General features: G+C 40.5%; 1 pseudogene across 1 annotated transcript in view; it reads left to right on the top strand.

Annotated features, from left to right (window-relative positions):
- Positions 1-22,403, top strand: part of LOC144374188 (transport and Golgi organization protein 1 homolog) — a 117,977-nt pseudogene that overhangs the window by 18,914 nt on the left and 76,660 nt on the right. Inside the window, exons 8-15 of the transcript XR_013433659.1 lie at positions 1,729-1,884; positions 2,466-2,558; positions 3,850-3,946; positions 5,877-5,950; positions 7,234-7,344; positions 11,019-11,133; positions 11,920-12,073; positions 15,441-15,606. The product of XR_013433659.1 is annotated as a transport and Golgi organization protein 1 homolog (transcript). The remainder of the gene's footprint in view (positions 1-1,728; positions 1,885-2,465; positions 2,559-3,849; positions 3,947-5,876; positions 5,951-7,233; positions 7,345-11,018; positions 11,134-11,919; positions 12,074-15,440; positions 15,607-22,403) is intronic.

The following is a 22,403-nucleotide window of genomic DNA, read 5'->3' on the forward strand; positions in this document are numbered from 1 at the left end:
GAGTTGTCAGATATGGGACATCTAATTACAAATGACAAGGGACACACTGGTACTGAAGAGCTATGAATTGTTTATCTGAATTTCACATTTAACAGGTTGCTTGTATTTTTGTTTTCTGTTTCTGGTTTTCCTACATGATGTATACTTCCAACTTAGTGTAGCTTTTGAAGTCTAAGATGCCTGTAAAAGAACAAGGGATTAGAAGTTTTTAAAAATCCACTTTTAATGCTCGCCATTTTCACATTCACTTGTGTGTCCATGGATAAGTGGTCTGATTTCTCTGAGCCTCACTTAACTGTCATAAACATGGAGACAGTATTGCTCACCCTGCATTTCTACGCTGTATGCTGATCAGTGAGATGGAATGAAGAATACCCTGGAAAACAGTGTCTTGAAAATGAGATTATTCCTAAGAAGAATCCAGTTCTTTGAGTGTTGTAGTTTGGGTATTAAAAGCCAGTAACAAGTCCAGAATGAATAGGAAGAAACCAGGAAAGGGAGAAATGATTGGTCCTCTAATTATGGTGGTTCAGCTTATAATTTTTTGACTTTACCACTTTACAAAAGCAGCAACATTCAATAGAAACTGTACTTTGAATTTCAAATTTTTATTGGTGTACCTATTTGTACCTATGTTTGAGGTACATATTTATACCTGTTGATGTTTTGCATAGTGATCACTTAGGTCATTAGCATATCATATAGCAAAACCTTTATCATTTCTTTATGGTGAATATATTCAAAATTCTAGATTCTAACTGGTTTAAGATATAAAATGCATTATTGTTAGTTATATTAGAATGTTCAATATAATCATCAGGGAAATGCAAATCAGGAACATAATGGGAAACCTCCCCCCCCCTTAGAATGGTTATTACAGACACCAAACACTGGCAAGGCTGTGGTGGAAGTGGAACTCTGAGACACCCGGGTGGGAATGGAGATGGTATGGCCATCGTAAAAACCAGGATGGCGTTTCCTCAGAAAACTAAATAGAACTGCTGTACAATTCAGCAATCCCATACTGGGCATATAGTCGAAGAAGGGGATCGACATGTCAAGAGATGTCTGTGCTCCTGTGTTCATTGCAGCACTCTTAACAGTACCCAGAGTGTGGAGCTCACCTAGACGTCCATTAGCAGATAAAAAGGAAATGTGGTGTAGATACAGGATGGGATGCTCTTCAGCCATAAGAAGGCATGAGTTTCAGTCTTTTCCCAGACTTGGGATAGGTTGTAAGGTACTGTCCTGTGAGGCGGGGTGGCAGCAGCGAGGCACCACTCCCCAATGACTCAGAGACCCTGAGGGTAAGTAACTGATACCACACAGTGCTCTGTGTTGTCAGTTGTTTAGTCACAGGCATTCAGCACATTACATGAAGTATTCACAGTTTTTCATAGAAGAGGCTTGGGTTAGATTATTTTGCTGAGTGGACTAATGTAAGTGCTGAGCACATTTGAGGTAGGGTGGGCTGAGCTGTGGTGTTTGGTATGTTAGGTCCGTTCAAGGCACTTTTTACATCTAAGATATTTTCAGTTTGTGATGGGTTTATAGGAATGTAATCCCTTTGTAAGTCCAGGAGCATCTGTAACTGAAAACTTACTGTACAGACTTAGAACACAGAATTAGCATGAAAATGAGGAAAGTGAGTTGCTCCATGTTCTCTAGTAGTTCGGCGCCTCTGCTGTATTTTTGTACCACACTCTTTTATGTTGTTTCCTTCCACAGCAAGTGAACTTCACAACCTCTTGCAGCCGTTTCTGCTGAGGAGAGTGAAAGCAGTGGTAGCTAAAGAACTTCCCAAAAAGACAGAAGTAGTGATATACCATGGCATGTCAGCATTGCAGAAAAAATACTACAAGGCTATTTTGATGAAAGACCTAGGTATTCAGAGGACACTTGGTCCATTAAGAAACTAAATGGGGATGTGATTTTTGTGCAGGGAAATATTTATGATTACACTCACTTTGTGTAGCAAGAATATAAGGTAGAATTTTGTATTCTGAATGATATGCCAATCACCTGATGTGGAACAATAGCAGTGTTAAGTGTAGCTCAGACTTGGTTGTTGCATGATGGAATTTCTCTTTTTCCTCTTGCATGGTTTTTCTTATGCCTGCAATATAGCAAACACTTTTAAGTGTCTACTCATGATTTTTATCCTCTATTTGCTTTTTTTTCTCCCATCTTAAAACCACAATAGCAGTTAAAGAAGAAATTTTAGAAGTTTACAATTGTTTTAACAAAGCACTGCTAAGTTCACCTTGTAGACTTCCTTCTCAAAACAAAGTGAGGAGTAAGAAAATCCCATATGGATATGATTTTAATTCTCAGTGCAATTGATTGCCATTTGGGAGGGTAGTATAAACTTGAGGGAAATACTATGAAATGAGAAAGGTTATGTTTGTGTTTTGTTTGTGTTTTGATTTGTTAGTCCCTTTTCCTCTCTATCTTCAAAATTTCAGATGCATTTGAAAATGAGATGGCAAGGAAAGTTAAACTTCAGAATATCTTATCCCAGCTTCGAAAGTGCGTGGATCACCCGTATTTGTTTGATGGTGAGCCAGTGTCCTGTTTCCCCCCATTATTTTTCATTAGTAGTTCTGTAACCAAAATCATAGCCAGAGTCTTCAACAGAACTGCTGCATTTATGTGTCTACTCTGCTTCTTCTCATTTTCTGTATATTAATGATATCTCGTGTTATTCATACTGAAGATTTCTTCACATGTCCCGTAATATTCCTTAAGCTGCTTTCCTTTTTCTCTCTTAATGCAGGATCCATTGCATTTGCCTGGACTCTACTTTTCTGCAATCTAGAAATGTTTCTAAGATTTTTTGGAGGGCAGGGAGCTTTTCTTTCTTTCATGATAGTGACAGTTGTGGAGAGGAAAACTGGCAGCTTTACAGAATGGGTCATAATGGCGATTCATCTGACCCTTCTTTAGGATTGGATTTCCTTTCGTCTTGAGCCCTCTTGGTCACTACGCCCAGTTCTCTGTGTTCTCTGTGATGCCCAGGCATTGTCAGTTCACGTTTCGTTAACCTCTCAGATCCCTTGACACAGCAGATGGCTTCCTCCTTGGGATGCTCTTCACTCAGCTTCTGGGGTAGCAGTTTTTCCTGCCTTTCTTCCTGTCTGCATGCTCCTGCTCTGTGTCCTTTGCTCTCTCCTTTCATCCTAGTTACTTCTGTACATGTCCCTCTAAGCACTGCTCTTGTTGCCACAAATTTATGTGTAGTGTTTCATTTTCATTCCCATTGGGGTTTTTGGATGCACTCTGATGGCTGGCCCTGGAATTCCTTAGAGTAGAAAGATTGCAAAAGGTCTGCTGTACTTGTTTTAAGGAGTCTGCCAAGTACCATTAGGAGCTGTTTAAAAGTTTAACAGAACTTTAATCAAGTGCACATTAGAACTATTTTTTTAAGGGAGAAAGGCCATTAGGAACATAGATTTTGAAGGACATCTTCCAGAATATTCTGACTGCCGCCTGTACCTTGAGAATCACTTTTATACACACCTAAGCCTATTTCTTGATTTCTTATCTAGAGTGAGAGCCTTAGAATTTCCTTTGTGGATCTTCTTGATCTCTGGCATCTTCCTTTCCCTCAGTTTCCTAAAGAGTGAGTTTGTTTCTTAGATAAATATTTATTAGACTTTTTGGATGTGCCAGGCTCTGCAGTTGATATTAAGCAAATAATTAGAAAATGCCTCGAATAGGTGAGACTGAAGGGCCTACTGCATTAGAAAGAGCTTGGGCTCTCTCTGTTGCCTACCTATTGGGTTTTCTACTTAAGAATTTTGCCCTGACTCAGGGCACACAATTAGGATTGGGCTCTCTGCTTTCCAGGTGTGGAGCCAGAGCCTTTTGAAGTTGGAGACCACCTGATTGAGGCTAGTGGGAAACTTCACCTGCTGGATAAGCTGCTGGCATTCCTGAATTCCAGGTAGGAATAGGTTGACATGTACTGCTCTTGGGGAGTGACTGGTTCAAACCTGAGTAATGAAGAACTTACTGATTCTTGAGACTGATTCAAGTTCCCTTTTTTAGAAGCCTGGAATTCAGGGCCTACTTTCTCTGCAACTGTACACCCACCCCATTCTATCTCATCCAACCCCACTCCTCCACCTTGATCCTTTCTTTCCTGAATTCCTGCAGCATTTAGGATCCCAGTCCAGGACTTGGCAAGCCCTACCTTACTCTGCTACCTTGTTGATCAATGTGTGTTCACCTCATCTGTCCAGCTATGTTGGTTGCATCCACAAGGATGAGTCAACATTGAGCATTTCTTTTAAAATTGCCTGCTGGTTCCTTGAATTGAACTGACACATAATAAAGGTTGAGTAAACATTGGTTCTTGTTAATCTTTGGGATTTGATTTAAACTCAAGGCGTAGTTGGGGAATACTCTTTCCCTGAAATGCAAGTTGGGTATCAGAAGATGACATTTGGTTAGTGTTCAGCAGCCTGGTATCCAGCATGTACATCTTCATCACCACAGGAAAGGGGGAGTCTAGGAAAAGACAAGAGACTCAAGAATTTCAGAATTGTGCCTTTAGGATGATTGCCCCAGGTGTGGCCTGAACTAACTTAAAACTTCAGATTTGTCAAAATTGCCCAGTCTTTTGCAAATTAAATAATTGCATGTCCTGGGGCTGGAGTTGTGGCTCAGTGGTCGAGTGCTTGCCTAGATAGCACATGTGAGGCCCTGGGTCCAATCCTCAGCACCACACAAAGATAAATAAATAGCTCAGTGACTAAGCACTCGCCTCACATGCGTGAGGCAGGAGATTCGATCTTCAGCACCATGTACAAAAATATAAATAAATAAAACAAAGTTATTGTGTCCATCTACAACTAAAGAAATTAAAAGAATAAAATAGATAAAGGTATTGTGTTCAACTATGACTAAAACGTAAATATGAAAAATTGTTAATAATCATAATTACATGTCTTACTGTATTTTATGGCCTTTGACGTATCTACCATAAGTGTGTGTGTTAGAGATGGAGAAGAACCTATAGATACCTTCCATCCAAGTTTTTCATGACCTCGAAAGGTCACGCCCAATGTCATTATAGGTAGTAAGTGGCAGAGAGAGATAAGAATCCAGGTACTCACCTTCAAACTCAGTGCTTTTTCCAACAATATGGGGCTGGAGTCTGGCCGATGTTCTCCCTAACTCTTGGTCTTACTCTCCTGGCAACATTAAGGTAAGTTCGTTTTCTTAGAAAAAAAATTTTTTTGACAGCATTGTCCTTGTTTGTTCAGGCAAATTTAAAACAATGTCTGATGATAAGGGCTGTCACCCTGATTTTGTTTCTTCTACATTATTTTGAATTATCCTTTCCTTTATTCACACTCTATATGTAAGTTTCTTGTGTACCATGGGGGATTGCTTCTCTAACATGATGCTTTTCAACTTTTCTAGATGGTAATGACTTGTACCGCCAAGTGGGAATAGCAGTAGATAGCCTTCCATAGCTCTTCAGGATCTTGGGGAGTGGGTGCACACACATTTGTACCTTGCCTTTACTCTTCACATGTATATTTATTTTACTATTGAAATGAAACTTCTGTCTTCATTGAGTGAAGTGATATTCCGGAAAGAGGATCCTTGGTTACGACAGGGCTTCCACACTCCCTGGTGAATTGACAGGTGCCCTGGGACTGCTCTGAGGGATGCAGCTACATGTGGAGGCACTTTGTCTTCTTGTATAAAGTATTCAGAGTTTCTGAGAAAGTACAGGACATTGATATTTCTACTTTAGCATTTCCCTTATGTGTAAAGTTACCCCCTTTTGTCATGTTGCCTGAGGGTCACTCCCCGTAAACACTACTAGAGTTGGCAGTTTCTCCTTTTCTTCTTCTTGCCAGGGGCCATTGCGTCTTACTCTTCTCTCAGATGACCCAGATGTTGGATATTCTCCAGTACTATATGGACTGCAAAGGTGACTCCCCTTGGCCACTACATCATCTGAGAGTCTTAAGGGGTGTGGGAAGGTTACCGAGGAAAAAGTTAAAGACAAAGAAGGTGAAAAGGCTGAGGAGAGGGGACAGTGGTGTGTGAAGCAAGATCAACAGCAGGGTAGAGACGCATGGGCAGAAGTAACACCCACATTCTCACCAGGTGATGTAGGTGATGGGTATGGAGCAGACATTGTGAAAATGTTGAGTGGCTTCAAAAATGTGTGAGTCGAGTTTCAGCGACAAACACTTGCAGCGTCTCTCGACAGCTCAGCAGTTGTGTACTTATGCAGGATTAGTAAGAAAGGGAAGATAGATAGTATGGAGATCCCACAAATCAAGCAGAGGGAGGGTGAGAGCAGTTATTTCTGTGACAATAGGGGATGTAGGCAGTTACTTGAGAACTCTGCTTAATATATAATAAAATTGATGTGGGATAATGGGACAAAGCTTGAACAGGGGTTGATTTTTGAGCCTGTGGGAGAGTATCAGCCGCAGAAATAACTGTTTTAAAGTTTAGTTGGGAGTGGTCTCTCAGATCTACTTGATGCCCCCCAAGTACTGCAGTAACTGGACACTTCAGCTACTGGCACATTGAGGAATCTCGAGTACCAAAACATGAATTGAGATTATAATTCCCCTTCCTGACCTGATGCGTGGTGACAAGTGGAGAGCCCTAGAGCTTCACTAAAAAGCAGGTGCTGGGTCATCAGGCAGGCTCCCAAGCGCTTGTCTTACTGCTTGCCTAAGTCAGGATTGTGTCTCAGTAGTCACCAACTGCCAGTGTGTGGATATTTAGGGTGGCCTGGGAAGAGTCAAAACCAAATATTACCTATGAAAATGCCAAAGACTTTGGCTGCCTGTGGTTTTAAAACCCAGGATAGTGTGTTATGGTGATTTTTTTGGTGAAGTGATGAATTTTTTTTTTTTATTGGTTGTTCACAACATTACAAAGCTCTTGACTGAAGTGATGAATTGTTCCCCTAAATTTAGATCTTTCAGACTGGGGTTGTGGCTCAGTGGTAGAGCCCTTACCTGGCATGTGAGAGACACTGGTTTGAATCCTCAGTACCACATAAAATAAGAAACAAGATCAAGTTATAAAACAATTGAGATTTTTCCTTTGGGCTTTATTGAAAGTAGGGCAGGCTTGGGTGTGGAAAGGACAAATAGGCATTGGCTTAGGAATGACTCGATTATTTTATTTCCTAAGAGTCCTTGCAAAGAGTAAGGACCTGTGTGTGGTTGTTGTCTTCTCTTCGTAAAGGCTACAGCTATGAGCGTGTGGACAGTTCTGTGAGAGGCGAAGAGAGACACGTGGCCATCAAAAGCTTTGGACAGCAGCCCATCTTTGTTTTTCTCCTGAGCACCAGGGCAGGTAAGCCTATGGGTGTTGAGGAAGCAGACAGTCATCCCACCACTGGTACATTTTCCCCTAATTCTCTGAAAGGAGAGGTTCTTACCAAGGAGTATTGAAAAAGGAGAGAATCGAAGCACTTACGTAGCCTAGTACTGGACTTCTCGTGTGGAGCTCTTTTCTGTTCAACCTGTGAAGCTGTGATCGTGAGAAGGGAGGCTGAAACCTGGGCCTGTTGGAAAGTAATTCTAATCCACTTAGACCACTGACCAGGAACGTCCTGTTTTGTTTTGTTTTTAATTTGGGGGAAAGTTTTATTCACATTCATTCATTCTCCTTTCTAGCCATGAATTTGGAAAATAAGATAATCTCTTTTCTAGTTTCCCTTCCTCCAGGAGTACCTCTGAAAGAGTGTTATAAAGTTTAATAAAGATTTGTTTAAAATGTGACTAGAGTGAAACTGACAGCTATTTATAATTATTATGGTATTGTCCATATGACTTAATCATAAATAAATGACACTTGTGGTTTTGCCAGTTGCTTTCACATAGTATTAAATAATTTGAAATCGGTTTGGGGAAATGGAATTTTTCTTACATTCTGAATCAAAAAACCCTAAATTAATTTTGAATTCATAGTCTGAGTTTCATGATCTTATTTTTTTGATGGTAATCCTGATGGAATAGATATAGGAACACAAACAGGAATTGTGTCCTTGATGATAAAGAGATTAATGTCTTTATGGAATGAAAGGTCATCCTTATGTAGAAAGCACTTAGTAAGTGCTTTGTACTATATGGGTCTATAAAAGAAGTGTTAGATATGACCCTTGAGTATCAGGAGATCATTTCTCTAGTGTGTGTCTTAAAGCCAATAATAAGATACAATCAGATTCCTTTGGTCCAGTCTCTTCCCAGGTCATATACCACACCCTGTCATTCAGTCCCATTGTCTCATGATTAGTCTTTGGGGAAGCTCAAAGGATGTGGTCAAAGGCATGGTCAGTGTTGGGAGAGGAATTCCATTTATATTCCATTTATGTGTTTAAGATTTTTTTTTTTTAGAGGAAGAGAGAGAATTTTTTTAATATTTATTTTTTAGTTATCGGCAGATACAACATCGTTGTTTGTATGTGGTGCTGAGGATCGAACCCAGGCCACACGCATGCCAGGCGAGCACGCTACTGCTTGAGCCACATCCCCAGCCCCGCGTTTTAAGATTTTATTTTTCATATTTAGAGAGCAAATAATGTTTGAAACATCTAAAATTAGTTAATCTCCTTGGAGGCCTCAGAGTAGATTATCTAGAAGCTGAAGCAGTCCTGGACATTAGCCTTTTTCACGCACTAACTGTCATACGTGCCATCGTGTTGTAGCTATAACTGTGCCGCGTTTTCATTTAATGTTTCCTTCCAGCTTTCCACGAGGTTGTTACCACATATTGCCGGCAGATGGCAGCGATAGCTTAGGAATATGTCCCAAACAACTAAATGCAGCTTAAAATATCTTTGGTGAGGAAGGGCTGCACTAGCCACTATTAACTCAAGAGAAAGATAATTTTTTTTAACTTTTTTAGTGATGACAAAGCAACTTTATTATTATTATTTTTTTAGAGAGAGAGAGTGAGAATTATTTATTTTTTTTAGTTTTCGGCGAGCACAACATCTTTGTTTGTATGTGGTGCTGAGTATCGAACCCGAGCCACACGCATGCCAGGCGAGCATGCTACCGCTTGAGCCACATCCCCAGCCCAAGAAAGATAATTCTTATGGAACACAAACACATTTTCAAATGATATGACTGCCTTGATAATTAGCATACAGTGGACAAAAAGGTTCTGGAGCCTGGCACATTAGTGCATGCCTACAGTTCCAGCTACTCAGGAGGCTGAGGCAGGAGGATGGCTTGAGCCCAGGAGTTCAAGGCCGGCCTGGGCAACACTGTGAGACCCTGTCTCTGTCCCAGGAGTAATGACCTCAGATTCTGGAATATGGGATGGAATCCTGACTGTTTTATCTTCTAGTGGTGCGACTTCAAATAAATCCCTTAATGTAGCTGTTTCCATTTCAGCATCTGCAAAATGAGAATAGTGCTAGCAAGGACACAGGGTTGTTGTGAGGGTTAAAAGAGTCAACACATGTAAAGTGCCATGAGCAGTGCTTGGCAGTAGTAAAATAGAAGTGTAGCTCTTATTATTGGGTATAACTTAGCCTTTCTCCGTATTCAGTCATTAGTATTTCTTTATTCCAACTTTGATTTTATAGGAAGACTTCAATGAGAACGTTCCTGCCTGGCTTGTCTTACATCCAGCCAGGAGTTAATAGTCCTGTAGAAAGGAACCCTTCATTCAGTTCTTGGAACAAGCCCTTTTAGGCCTGTTTTAGCAATGAGCTCCAACGACCCTGGCTAGAGTGTGTTCTGTACAGTTTCCACATTTATCAAAGAGAAGCCTGTGGTTTGCTTCTTAGTACTCTAAATTTCTGAACCCAAAGTGCTCTTTTGGCCTTTTCCTGCACCATTGGAGAAAGACCAGAGAGTTGTTGCATTGAGTGTTCTTGTCTTGAACTGATTTTACGACATCTTCTTTGATCAATGTGGAAACCAGTACAGGAAGACACTCTCAGGTTTTCTCCACTCAGAGGCAGGTATCATCTGCTCTAATCATAGCTAGTGTCAGGTCTTCCTACCTTGTTGAAGCTGCAAGTGTGGTCATGTGTGTTTCTTACTGCCCACTGCAGACCTCTTGTTGTTTTAAGATACATTTTTAGTTGTAGATGGGCACTGTTTTAGTCAGCTTTTTCACCTCTGTGACCAGAACCAACTGTGGAGGAGGAATGTTTATTGGAGGGCTCATGGTTTCAGAGGTCTTAGTCCATAGAAGGCCGACTCCATTCCTTGGAGCTCCAGGGGAGGCAGCATCATGGCTGGAGAGTGTGACTGAGGGTAGCAGCTCACATCATGATCAGAAAGCAGAGAGAGAGAGACTCCACTGTCCAGATACAAAATATATACCCCTTATCCATGTGCCTGCTGAACCCCTTTTTCCAGCCACACCCACCTGCCCCAGTTACCACTCAGTTAATCCCATTAGCAATTCATTCACTGATTAGGTTAAAGCTATATCCCAGTCATTTCTCCTCCAAACCTTCTTGCATTGTCTCACATGTGAGCTTTTGGAGGACACCACATCTAAACCATAACAGATGATACCTTTATTTTATTTATTTTTATGTGGTGATGAGGAAGGAACCCAGTGCCTCACGTGTTCTATCACTTGTGTTTTATCACTGAGCTACAACTGCAGCCCCCAGACCTCTTATTTTTGTAGCTGTTTTCTGAAAGAACTTGTGTCCTTATTCACAGACTGTTTGAAGCAAAATCCAATCAAGGTTTTCAAACAAATATTAAATGTCTTCGTGCAATTAACTTAAGCATCCTTTTCTTCTGCTTACTTCTCATTCTGTTATATTTGATAATTAAATTTTCCCAGTTCACGCAATGAAAGGTGAGGTAGCACTTTTGACCACTGTAGGGTGGTCAAAACCTGAAGTTTGGGGCAGAAATTTCAGTTTGAAGGATGAAACCAGTCAGTTGGACTGATTTCAGATTTTCAGTAGGACCCAGTCCTGCCTTGTGTGTTTTCTAGTTCCTTATTTGTGTGTTGCTGATCATGCTCCTTTTTTGTATGGTTTTTAGGTGGAGTTGGCATGAACTTAAAAGCAGCAGATACTGTTATTTTTTCTGACAGTGATTTTAATCCTCAAAATGACTTGTGGGCAGCTGCCAGAGCTCACCGAATTGGCCAGAACAAGTGAGTGAGTTAGTCATTGGCACCTTTCTGCTCTGTTGGCTTGCAGCTGTGGATTGGGGAGGAAGGTGGACCATGTAGTCCTGACAACAGTGCCACGTTGGAGTTAGAGTCCACTGGGTTTGAACCCTGTTGTGCTGCTGGCTTGTAGAATCATGTTGGTGGATCAGTGGTCCCATGATCAGTTCAGACTCACTTTGTTGAAAAGAACAGTTAAATTCCAAAATGATTAGAAGAAACTTAGAATTTATTTAGTTCATGTTTCTCACGTTAGATCCTAATTCAGTTTAAAAATGAAGTTAAAGCCAGTGGGTGCACATGCCTGTAATCATTATCAGCATGGGAGACTCAAGCAGGAAGATCAAGTTTAAAGCCAACCTTGCAACTTACCTAAACCCTGTCTCAAAACTTTTTTTTAAGGCTAGGATTATAACTTCAGGGTAAAGCTCTCCTAGGTTGGGTTCCCAGTATCACAAAGAGGAAACAAAGTTGTGTTCAGCTACCCTTTGACTTGAGGTAACATGCCTGCCAGGGGTTATCCTGGCTACAGATGAAGGCCCAATAATGGTCACTTCATCTTCCTTCCTCTTCCTCTTTTGGGGAAAAGTTCAGAAAGAAGTTGAGGCCAGATTTCTCTAACAAATGCTCAGGTCCCAATGAGCAGTGTCCTTTTCATTGTTCCCTGAATGTGTCATTTGGTTTTGCTTCCTTTTGGGTGTATTTTCCTGGCATGCTTTTTTCCCCAGCTTTGCAGACTTCTAACACTGCTCTCATTTGACTCCTGTACAGGGCTGTGAAAGTGATCCAGCTGATTGGCCGAGACACTGTGGAAGAAATAGTTTATAGGAAAGCAGCCTCCAAACTGCAGCTCACCAACACAATCATAAAAAGAGACCATTTTACTCTGGGAGCCCAGAAACCTTTGGCTGATCCTGACCTCCAGGTAAAATGTGTTCTTTTTAGAGTCTCATGATTTATAACCAGTACTATCTTTGGATGAGAATGCAAATAAAAGATGAGAATAAAATAAAAGCATTAACCACCCATTGTTGCAAATTACACATTTTTTTCATTGGCCTAATTCTTACCCTCTCAGTACCTAACTACATGCAAGGTGCCATACAAGCTAAAAATGAAGGTGGCATTTAAAGGCAGAGAAAATAGAATAAAGAGAATGAGCTTTGAACCATCTAACTTGGATTGAAATTCACATCTTATCCCTTATTGGATGTATGACTTTGAGCATGTATCTGAACATCAAGAATCTAATCTCTTTATGGCTTCTAAAGATGAGTGTGCCACGAGTTACCTCAGAGAGAATTTGTTTAAGTTCTTTTTTTTTTCTTCCTTTTTTTTAAATCAGTGATGATTAGTTCCATAGCTCCTCTTTAATCCCAGACGCTTTGAGTAGTGACTTACAGTACTCATTCCATACTCAGAGATGAGTGAACAAGATTAGGAATTCAAAATTATGCCATAGGATATAGGGATGAAAGCACTAGAGTTAATTTGTTGAAGAAGGAAAAATTAGATGGGAGTCAAATGCTGTCTTAGAATATCCTAGAGAACTCTCTTTTGGTAGGAGGTTTAGAGTTATTCCTTAGCAGCAGTCTTTGAGATAAAATTGAACCTATATTATAATATACCCCAAGTCCTTCTGAGGGATTAGATGCAGAGAGATCAACCCCTAGTATCTAGTATGATTCAAGCATGAAGAGAGTAATAAATGTCTGAGAAAAGGTAGTAGCTGTGGGAAAGTCTGCTGTAGGAAACTGCAGAGAAATGACAGGAGTTGGCTATTGTTTTGAGGCAGGCAGTGAGAGAGAGCAAGTTCCAAGATGGCTTTAAGCCTTTAAGCCTGAAAGATGAGAGTAGAAAGTAGGAAGATAGGGATAGAAATTAGAAAGATGAAGATAATGTAGGCTTTAGTCAACAGAATTTGTAGTAAAAATCAATATACATTATTGTTAGAGGGAGACTCAGAAAAGAAAGGAATTAGAAAAATTTGCAAGAAAAACCAGGCTTTAAAAGGATCAGCTTATCAAACAAAAAATTCAAGAGGTATATGAAAGGGAAAAAATTACACAGTATTACAAGCAGAATCATCAAATTTACAACTAGCCCAAGCATGAGTTTAAAAATGGCAGTTTTCTCACATCTGTATCTTTACACATCAGCATTGCAGACAGGGAAGGCGCTGTTTTTGTTAGGGAGTCACTCACCTGCAGGAAAGGGTCACAGATTTGGGGGTACTAGAACCCGAAAGAAGAACCCTAGGTTTTGTTTGTTTGCTTGACTTTAGTTTATCTTAGAGAGTAACTGGAGTCTTTGGCCTTTTGTGTTTTGAGTCTTCTGCATGCTCATCTGTCATGGTGGCCGGGCAGGCTGTGCATTTATTTTCACACTATTGAAGAGGCAATTTCAAATGGAAGGTGAAAGCTTGAGAGAGAGGTGCGTGTACACTGTAGGTGTCTAAATATACTTCTTTACAGGACCTTTGGAGAGGAGCTCATCATGGGCTGTTGTGAAGGCACAGGCGTCAGGAGTTAGAGGAGATGCTTCCCCAGTGGAGGGAGCTCCAGGCATTCAGTCAGGGGTTTCCCTGTGGCATTAGCTGCTAGCACATCATTGTGAAATGCACAGGCACAAACTCTGCCATGGGACCAGATCCTGGGGCCAGTACAAACTATGGGCTGGTGGAGAGGACCTCGGTGGGACTTCCTGCCCAAGCCATGGCAAGAAATCACACTCTGGTTCTGTCTTGATTCTTTCCTCCCCACCAGACTGTGAGTTATTTATGGTTGCCAGGAACAAGGGTGATAACTCACTGCCTTGTCTCAAAATACAGCAGGACATTTTTTTAAGTTATTAAAAGAATCTAATAGTAAAAGACGTGGTTCTGGTTTGATAAATCTAAGCAGTATAGAGCAGTGAAGTCCTGAAAAAGTAAAGCAGGTTCCTTGTTTTAGAAGGAGAACACAACAGAAACAGAGAACAGATAAAGATGCGGTGAACACTTATTGAATGTGTACTGTGTGCTAAGCATTGTGTGATGTGCACTTTTTCCAGTTGTTTTAGAAGAATAACAAAAAAATGAGATAGACGTTGTCTTTACCTCCATCTTAAGAAATTTTCCAAACATCAGATTCATGACTCTAATCCGAGCACTCTTTAACTTCCAACTACATGCTCTTAGTTACTATAATAAAGTGGTTTTCATTTAAAAAATGGGTAGTTCCTTAAAGACATGTTGTGAGTGAGCAGTAGCGAGGGAAGCCAGGAGACATAGTCCAAGGAGTGGAAGAGGGAAGGGTCCCAGTATGGACTGAGCCTCATCATAAATACTTGGCTTTCTTCTGTTTTGGGTACTAAATGCCAAAGCCATTTGGCTTGGTTATATATATGTACACCAAAGTTAAATATAAATATAACAGGTATGGTTTTGCTTAGTTTTTGTCATAGTTTTCATCTCAGGTATTTTCAAGCTAAAGTTTCCAAGTTACAGAATAGGCAATCTAGAGATAATTAACCAAATCTAAAAGGGCAAAATGAAAATGAAGTCCCATGATGTGGATCCCAATTGGTTCAGAATTCCTAAGAGATAGTACTTAGAGAGGTGGAGAGTTGCAAGTAGCAAATGAAAGCCAGGTAACACTATCTAAGATTCTGGTTCCTGTAGCCATAGGAAGTAGGCTGAGTATATCCCCTAGGGGGAGCAAGAGGGCAGGATGGGGAGTGCCGCAGGATTATCCAGGGAGATTGAAATTGAGAAAGGGCTTTTGGGTCTGGTGATCAGGGTGGTTATGGTTTTGCCAAAGTGGGTCTCATAAACCACTGTAGTATCAAAGCGGCTTGGCAAGGACAGGTGGCAGCTCATGGTGAGATGAGGTATTCAGTGGCACCTTCTCTTTATAAGAGTTTGGCAGTGGGAGAGGTAAGAAGGTAGCCAACAGGTTCTCTGAGTTCTCTCAGGACTGCTGGAAGTGCCTGTAAAAAATGCTGGTGAGAAGTGCTATAGAAGATGCTGGAATCATTTTATCTGCCCCCACTCCTCAAAAAAATTGGAGGCCCAAATTTTTTTTGGTATTGTAAATAATTGTCAAAGTCAACATCTCTGACCATCATTTATCACCTCTCTGCTTATTCCTCATCCAACTTCAAAACAGCCTGGCAGGTGTCATTTGTGATGGAAGAGAAGAAAATCCATCAGGGAAAGAATTACCTGGTATCATTTAGACACTTAGCAAGTCACACATCCTCATCTGTGTTTTCATGAGAACTAACTGGGTCTCTCGTTTTCTTCATTCAAGTTGAGTGACATACTGAAATTTGGCTTGGATAAACTGCTGTCCTCTGAGGGGAGCACCCTGGAGAAGGGAGACCTGGAGTCCATCCTGGGAGAGACAGAGAATAGCCAGTGGGCCTCTGATGCCCTGCCTGCAGCTGGAGGAGGGATCAGAGAGCAGGAGGAAGGAAGTGAGTTGGGGTTAGGTGAGCCAGTGACTCCATCACCTCAAGGTAGGGTGTGAGTGAGATGCGTCCCCACGGGAAGTCTGGGACCTTTCTTTCCTACCCAGCCCTGTAGTCATCTGATGACATTCTTAAGGCTTCCTGGTCCAAGAACTGCCAGAGTAATCCTTGTTCCCTTGAAGCTGGACTTTGAATCCAAGTGATGGTATTAATGTTTATGGTCCTGTCAGTCTCAAGGATTAAATTTGAACCTTTTCTCCCTTGACGCAGACATCTTCTCTGGAGTTTATTTGGTAAACCTCCTATCTTTATGATGGTGCTTTGCACAGTGATTCCTCTTCTCAATAGTAGAATGTTTTTTAAATTGCAACTGATATTTATGGACATTTATTGTGTTCATCAACAGTACTACTATGTCATGTGCTTTAGGTCGTTTAAGACCCATGAGGTGGGGGGCTGGGGTGGTGGCTCAGTGGTAGAGCACTCACCTCGCACGTGCAAGGGCCTGGGTTCAATCCTCAGCACCATATAAAAACAAAAGTAAAAATAAAGGCATTGTGTCCAACTTCAACTAAAAAAATACATATTAAAAAAAAGACCCATGAGGTGTAGGAGATCATTTTGTCTTCCTTTTTCTTTTTTCTCAAATTTGGTGTCCCCCCCTTCTCTCTCTCTCTCTCTCTCTCTCATATATATATATATAATTTAGTTGTAGATAGACAGCATGCCCTTATTTTATTTTTTTAATGTGGTGGCTAAGGATCGAGCCCAGTGCCTCACACATGCTGAGTAAGCACTCTGCCACTGAACTACAACCCTAGCCCCAATATTTATCTTTTTGTCCATTTTCTGTTCTGAAATATTTGAATTTCAGACTTGAAAGGGTTTTTTTTTTGTTTCTCATGATTATTTTTAAAATGACTGTTCTCCTGTATCAGCAAGAGGGAGTCAGTATGGGCTGGTGTGAGAGGGTTTTATGGACCTTTTAAAACATTTTTATTCATATATGACAGCAGAAAGCATTATAATTCTTATACATATAGAGCACAATTTTTCATATCTCTGATTGTATACACAGTATATTCACACCCAGTTCCTGTATTCATACCTGTACTTTGGATAATAATTATCACATTCCACCATCATTAATAACCTCATGCCTCCTCCCTTCCCCTCCAACCCCTCTGCCCTATCTAGAGCTTGTTGTTCCTCCCATCTCCCACTCTCTATCCCACTATGAATCAGCCTCCTTATATCAAAGAAAACATTCAGCATTTGGTTTTTTGGGATTGGCTAACTTAGCATTATCTTTTCTAACTCCATCCATTTACCTGCAAATGCCATGATTTTATTTTCTTCTATTGCTGAGTAATATTCCATTGTATGTGTGTGTGTGTGTGTGTGTGTGTGTGTGTATACACACACACACACACACACACACACACACACCCCACAGTTTTTAATCCATTCATCTATTGAAGGGCATCTAGGTTGGTCCCAGAGTTTAGCTATTGTGAATTGTGCTGCTGTAAACATTGATGCATCTGTGTCCTGTAGTATACTGTTTTTAAGTCCTTTGGATATAGATTGAGGAGATGGACAGCTGGGTCAGACGGTGGTTCCATTCTCAATTTTCCAAGGAATCTCCATACTGCTTTCGATATTGGCTGCACCAATTTGCAGTCCTATCAGCAGTGTATGAGTGTGCCTTTTTCTCCCACATCCTCGCCAACACTTATTGTGGTTTGTATCCATAATAGCTGCCATTCTGACGAGTGAGATGAAATCTTAGAGTGGTTTTGATTTGCACTTCTCTAATAGCTAGTAATGATGAACATTTTTCATGTATTTGTTGACTGATTGTATATTATCTTCTGAGAAGTGTCTGTTCAGGTCCTTGGCCCATTTATTAATTGGGTTATTTATTTTTTTTTTTTTGGTGTTTAGCTTTTGAGGTTCTTTATATACCCTAGAGATTAGTGCTATATCTGATGTGTGAGGGGTAAAGATTTGCTCCCAAGATGTAGGCTTTCTATTCACCTCACAGATTTGTTTCTTTTGCTGAGAAGAAAGAAACTTTTTAGTTTGAGTCCATCCCATTTATTGATTCTTGATTTTAATTCTGGCACCAAAAGAGTCTTATTAAGGAAGTTGGAGCCTAATCCCACATGATGGAGATTAGGGTCTACTTTTTTTTCTATTAAACGCAGAGTCTCTGGTTTTATTCCCAGGTCCTTGATACATTTTGACTCGAGTTTTGTGCATGGTGAGAGATAGGGGTTTAATTTCATTTTGTTGCATATGGATTTCCAGTTCTCCCAGCACCATTTGTTGAAGATGCAATCTTTTCTCTAGTGCATGTTTTTGGTACCTTTGTCTAATATAAGATAATTGTAGTTTTGTGGGTTAGTCTCTGTATCCTCTGTTCTGTACCATTGGTCTACCAGTCTGTTTTGGTGCCAATACCATGCTGTTTTTGTTACTGTTGCTCTGTAGTATAGTTTAAGGTCTGATATAGTGATGCCCCCTGCTTCACTCTTCTTGCTAAGGATTGCTTTAGCTATTCTGGGTCTCTTATTTTTCCAGATGAATTTCATGATTGTTTTTCTATTTCTATGAGGAATGTCATTGGGATTTCGATTGGAATTGCATTAAATCTGTATAGCGCTTTTGGAAGTATGGTCATTTTGATAATATTAATTCTGCCTATCCAAGAGCAAGGTAGATCTTTCTATCTTCTAAGGTCTTTTTTTGATTTCTTTCTTTAAGGTTCTGTAATTTTCATTATATAGATCTTTCACCCTTACTGAGATTCTTAATTCAAGAGTTCCTTCTAGCCTGGCACAGTGGTGCACACCTGTAATCCCGGTGACTCCAGAAGCTGAGGATCATGAGTTCAAAGCCAGCTTCAGCAAAAGCGAGGCACTCAGTGAGAACCTGTCTCTATTAAATACAAAATAGGGCTGGGGATGTGGCTCAGTGGTTCATGCCCCTGAGTTCAATTCCCAGTACCTCCCTCCCCACCCCATCCCACCCACCACAAAAAAGAGTTCTTTTTCTCATCAATACAGAGAAGCACAGTGGCTTCAGTAGGGTGCTTCCTTTACTGGTAGGGAAAGGGCTGGGTGAGGCTTTTGGTTTTGTCCTTCTGAATTTTCTCCCATTGCTTCTCTCTTTCTCCCTGCCATAGACTGTCAAAGGCTGTCTGCATTACCCCTTTCTCACCCGAGGGCAGAGCGTCCCTAGATGTCTGACTGCGTCTCCTTCCTTTGAATTCCTAAGCAGCCACTGCTCTGAACTACCAATCTCAGTCATCCTGGGGTGACCTCATTCTGGAAGATGAACTTCATCTGTCTGGCACTGCTAGAGCCCCACTGTCCTGCTCCTGTGCAGTCTCTGTCTGCCTCCCCAGACCAGTGAGGGCTTCAGAGCTCAGCTGGTTTGGGATGTTCATTCTCTGTTTACCTCAAGTGGAAGTTTATAGTAGTTCCCGACTCCTAATTTTGTGGTAGGCTTAGATTAGGGGTGGTTTCATTATCCTTGTTGACTGGTGTGGTTTTTATGGAATATATGGAGAATTCAAAATCTAGGCAATTGGCATTATTTTACAGAACACAGTTCTTGGACTTTTCTTGTGTTTTATCTTTAAAATTTGTTATGATACTATCACATTTATATTCTTCAAGAACTCTTGTTCTCAGCTTGTTGTTTTAATCGTATCCTATTCCCATTTCAAGGATATAATATCCTCCCCGAGGACATTTATTATAGCTTTTTAAAATATATCTCAGGGAGGATATTTATTATATCTTTTCAGAAAGTGTTACCCTGCCCACTGTATTATCTCTTTTTCCTCTATTTGCTTTTCCTTCTTCCTCCTCTTTTTAAAAGTTTTGTTTTGGAGTCTCTCGTTCTTGTTAGCAGTTTATCTGAAACATCTGGTGTCCTCTGATCATCGTGCTGGTGAAATTCCCCAAAGCTGACAGGCAGCTCTGTTGTGAACAGGTGGGTGGCCTTTGGGCCTCATGCCAACAGCACTGGTTGGCAAGCCAGCTCTTGCACTGGGGGAGTCAGATTTGAAGATTTCACTGGACAACTCATTGTATCCTAAGACGAGTCCTATACCATTACAGTGAAATTGGTGGTTTAAATTGGAAAGACAGGGAGCTGAGGGCACATGGTGCTCTTGGTGTTTGGTGTGCTGATCCTCTCAGTTCCTCCATACTGTGGTGCCTGTGCTTGTGCATCTGAGTTTTTGGAGGACTGAAAGGGTTTCAGTTCCTGCAGTCAGCCCCAGCTAGATACCAGTGTTTTGGTTCCACAGCTCTTTTGAATCTGTTGTCCTCTTCTTATCCACTTTTTATCTTCCAAAGAATTCATGCACTGTTTCATCTACCATTGCCTCATATATCTTTTTAGAAATCTGTGTATTGTCCTTTTGCTGTTTTGGGTGAGAGAAAAAATAGATGTGTGTGGTCATATTTTTAAGTTGTATTTGGTTACCTTAGTACCAAGTTTCCACCCTTTTCTGTACTCATCTAGATTGACTTTATTTACTAGAACAAAATAAAATTGCAGTGTTTTCAGAAAGATAATTATGTATCTCAGTCTACCTACAAAAAAAGTTACATTTTTGCAGACAGTTTAACTGTTGGATTCTCTACTTGGATAAAAATTTGGAATGTTGTCTTCGATGACTGTCTTGATTCTCTTTGTGGTAGATGGTTCCTCTGGCAGGACCCAGATGAGGGTCTAGACCTGTGGGCTCCAGCTGCCTCTTCGAAACAGAGTGAAGACATAAAGCATGGTTAAAAATAAGAAATGAATATGAAAGAGGAGTAGTTAGAGCAGCCCATTCACAATTAAGTATAAAGTAAGGTTGCTTTATCTTTAATGCCATGTTTTTTAAAAAGCACAGTTATATGGTAAGCTGAGCATGCCCAGAAACCTGCCTTGGGAGCATGCGCAAAACCTAGCCCCGCCCAACTCCTCCTTTGAAGGTGGAAATGGAGTTGCCCTTCCCTTGAGCCGGTACTGGTTAATGGAAGTGAACCAGGAACTGAAAATAGGCTACTGCCTTCCCATTTGTTTGGCCAGCGATTTACATCATTCTGTCTCATCCAGAAGGTGTAAGATTTCCATTGCAAATAGAGATTGTGGAGAGGGGTCAGCAGCTGGACTAGAGGAGTAAGATGTTACTTTTCCTGGTGGTCCTTTGGATTTTGCTTCGCTTTCCAACGCCCTGTGCAAACGGAAGCATGGCTGATGGTTCTTAGGAGAAAAATACATGAATAGTCTTTTAATTGGTTCCTTGATCATTCTTTTCTCTTTTATTACAATTTTAGCTTTTAAGTGACTCGGCTGCCTTCTCTACTATTTGGTCATGAATTTCTTTTTTTCCTTCTCAACAAGGATTGTTCTGGGGACCCAAGTGCTGTCAGCTTTTATAAGGAATGTTGATTACTTTATATGAAATAGGATGGAAGGAGGTTGATTAAACCCTGTGAAATGAGAGACAGTTGGGGAATTCTGGGAAAGATGGCAATGGACAAAGATTAGTGGGATCACAATGTACTTCTACAATATTTGTGAGAGGGATGTGTGAGATAAGGATCAGATTTTTTTTAATAGCATCAGGTATCAACCAGCACTAATGAGTGAAAGCTAAAGGGAGGCAGCTTGAAAGTCTTTGCAAGAAAGGATTTTGTTCATAACTATGACTTCACAAATAATGACTCTCCCAGGATTCTCTGAATTTCCCCTCTGAGAGTGGACCATTTGAGTAGAACCAGAGTATCAAAGAAGAAATTTTAAAGTCTAGTAAAAATTTATATGTGGATTTTTCAAAATGCTACAAATAGTTGATTCTTTGCTGTCTTTAAACAATATACAGTAATCACAAGAAAAGTTCCTTCTGTTCTTTGTGTCATTAGTTCTTGGCCTCACTCAAACCTAAGTGATGATGTGGAGGAAGAGAGCACACAAGATAACCTGGCTATTAGCTTCCAGTTTAGAGGCTTGTCCTGGCGAACATTTCTTCTCTTTTCATGAGGTATAAAAATATAACCAAAACCCATCAGGACAGATTTTATATGGCTAAAAATTTATGCTTTCATGAAAATAGGAAAGAGTATTTCTGATTTTTCTTAAAGTTTTCAAATACATCTAAATAGTAGATAGAAAAGACAGTGGAATGAGATTACCATCATTACCCTAAGTACACATATAAAAACACAACTAGGGGCTGGGGATGTGGCTCAAGCAGTAGCGCACTTGCCTGGCATGCATGCAGCCCGGGTTCGATGCTCAGCACCACATACAAAAAAAGATGTTGTGTCCGCCGAGAACTAAAAAATAAATATTTAAAAATCTCTCTCTCCCCTCCCTCCCTCCCTCCCTCTCTCTCTCTCTCTCTCTCTCTTAAAAAAAGACACAACTGATGTGACTCTGTATACAACCAGAGATATGAAAAATTGTGTACCATATGTGTAATATGAATTATAATGCATTCTGCTGTCATATATAACAAATTAGAATTAAAATAAATAAATTTTTAAAAAAGATTTAAAAAAGTGGGAAAATCAGAAACTAATATCGTTTCATGCTGTACATATCACTTCCCTTTCTCAAGTACAATCTGGCACAAAATGTGTTGAGAAGAGATTCCCCTCCAAAAAAAAAAATCCACTGGGGCTGGGGATATAGCTTAGTTGGAAGAGTACTTGCCTCACACGCACAAGGCTCTGGGTTCAATCCCCAGCACCACCAAAAAAAAAACCAAAATCTGATATTACATCCAATGG

This window comes from Ictidomys tridecemlineatus, unplaced genomic scaffold, assembly GCF_052094955.1.
Source record: "Ictidomys tridecemlineatus isolate mIctTri1 unplaced genomic scaffold, mIctTri1.hap1 Scaffold_61, whole genome shotgun sequence".
In the NCBI taxonomy this organism is placed as follows: Eukaryota; Metazoa; Chordata; class Mammalia; order Rodentia; family Sciuridae; genus Ictidomys; species Ictidomys tridecemlineatus.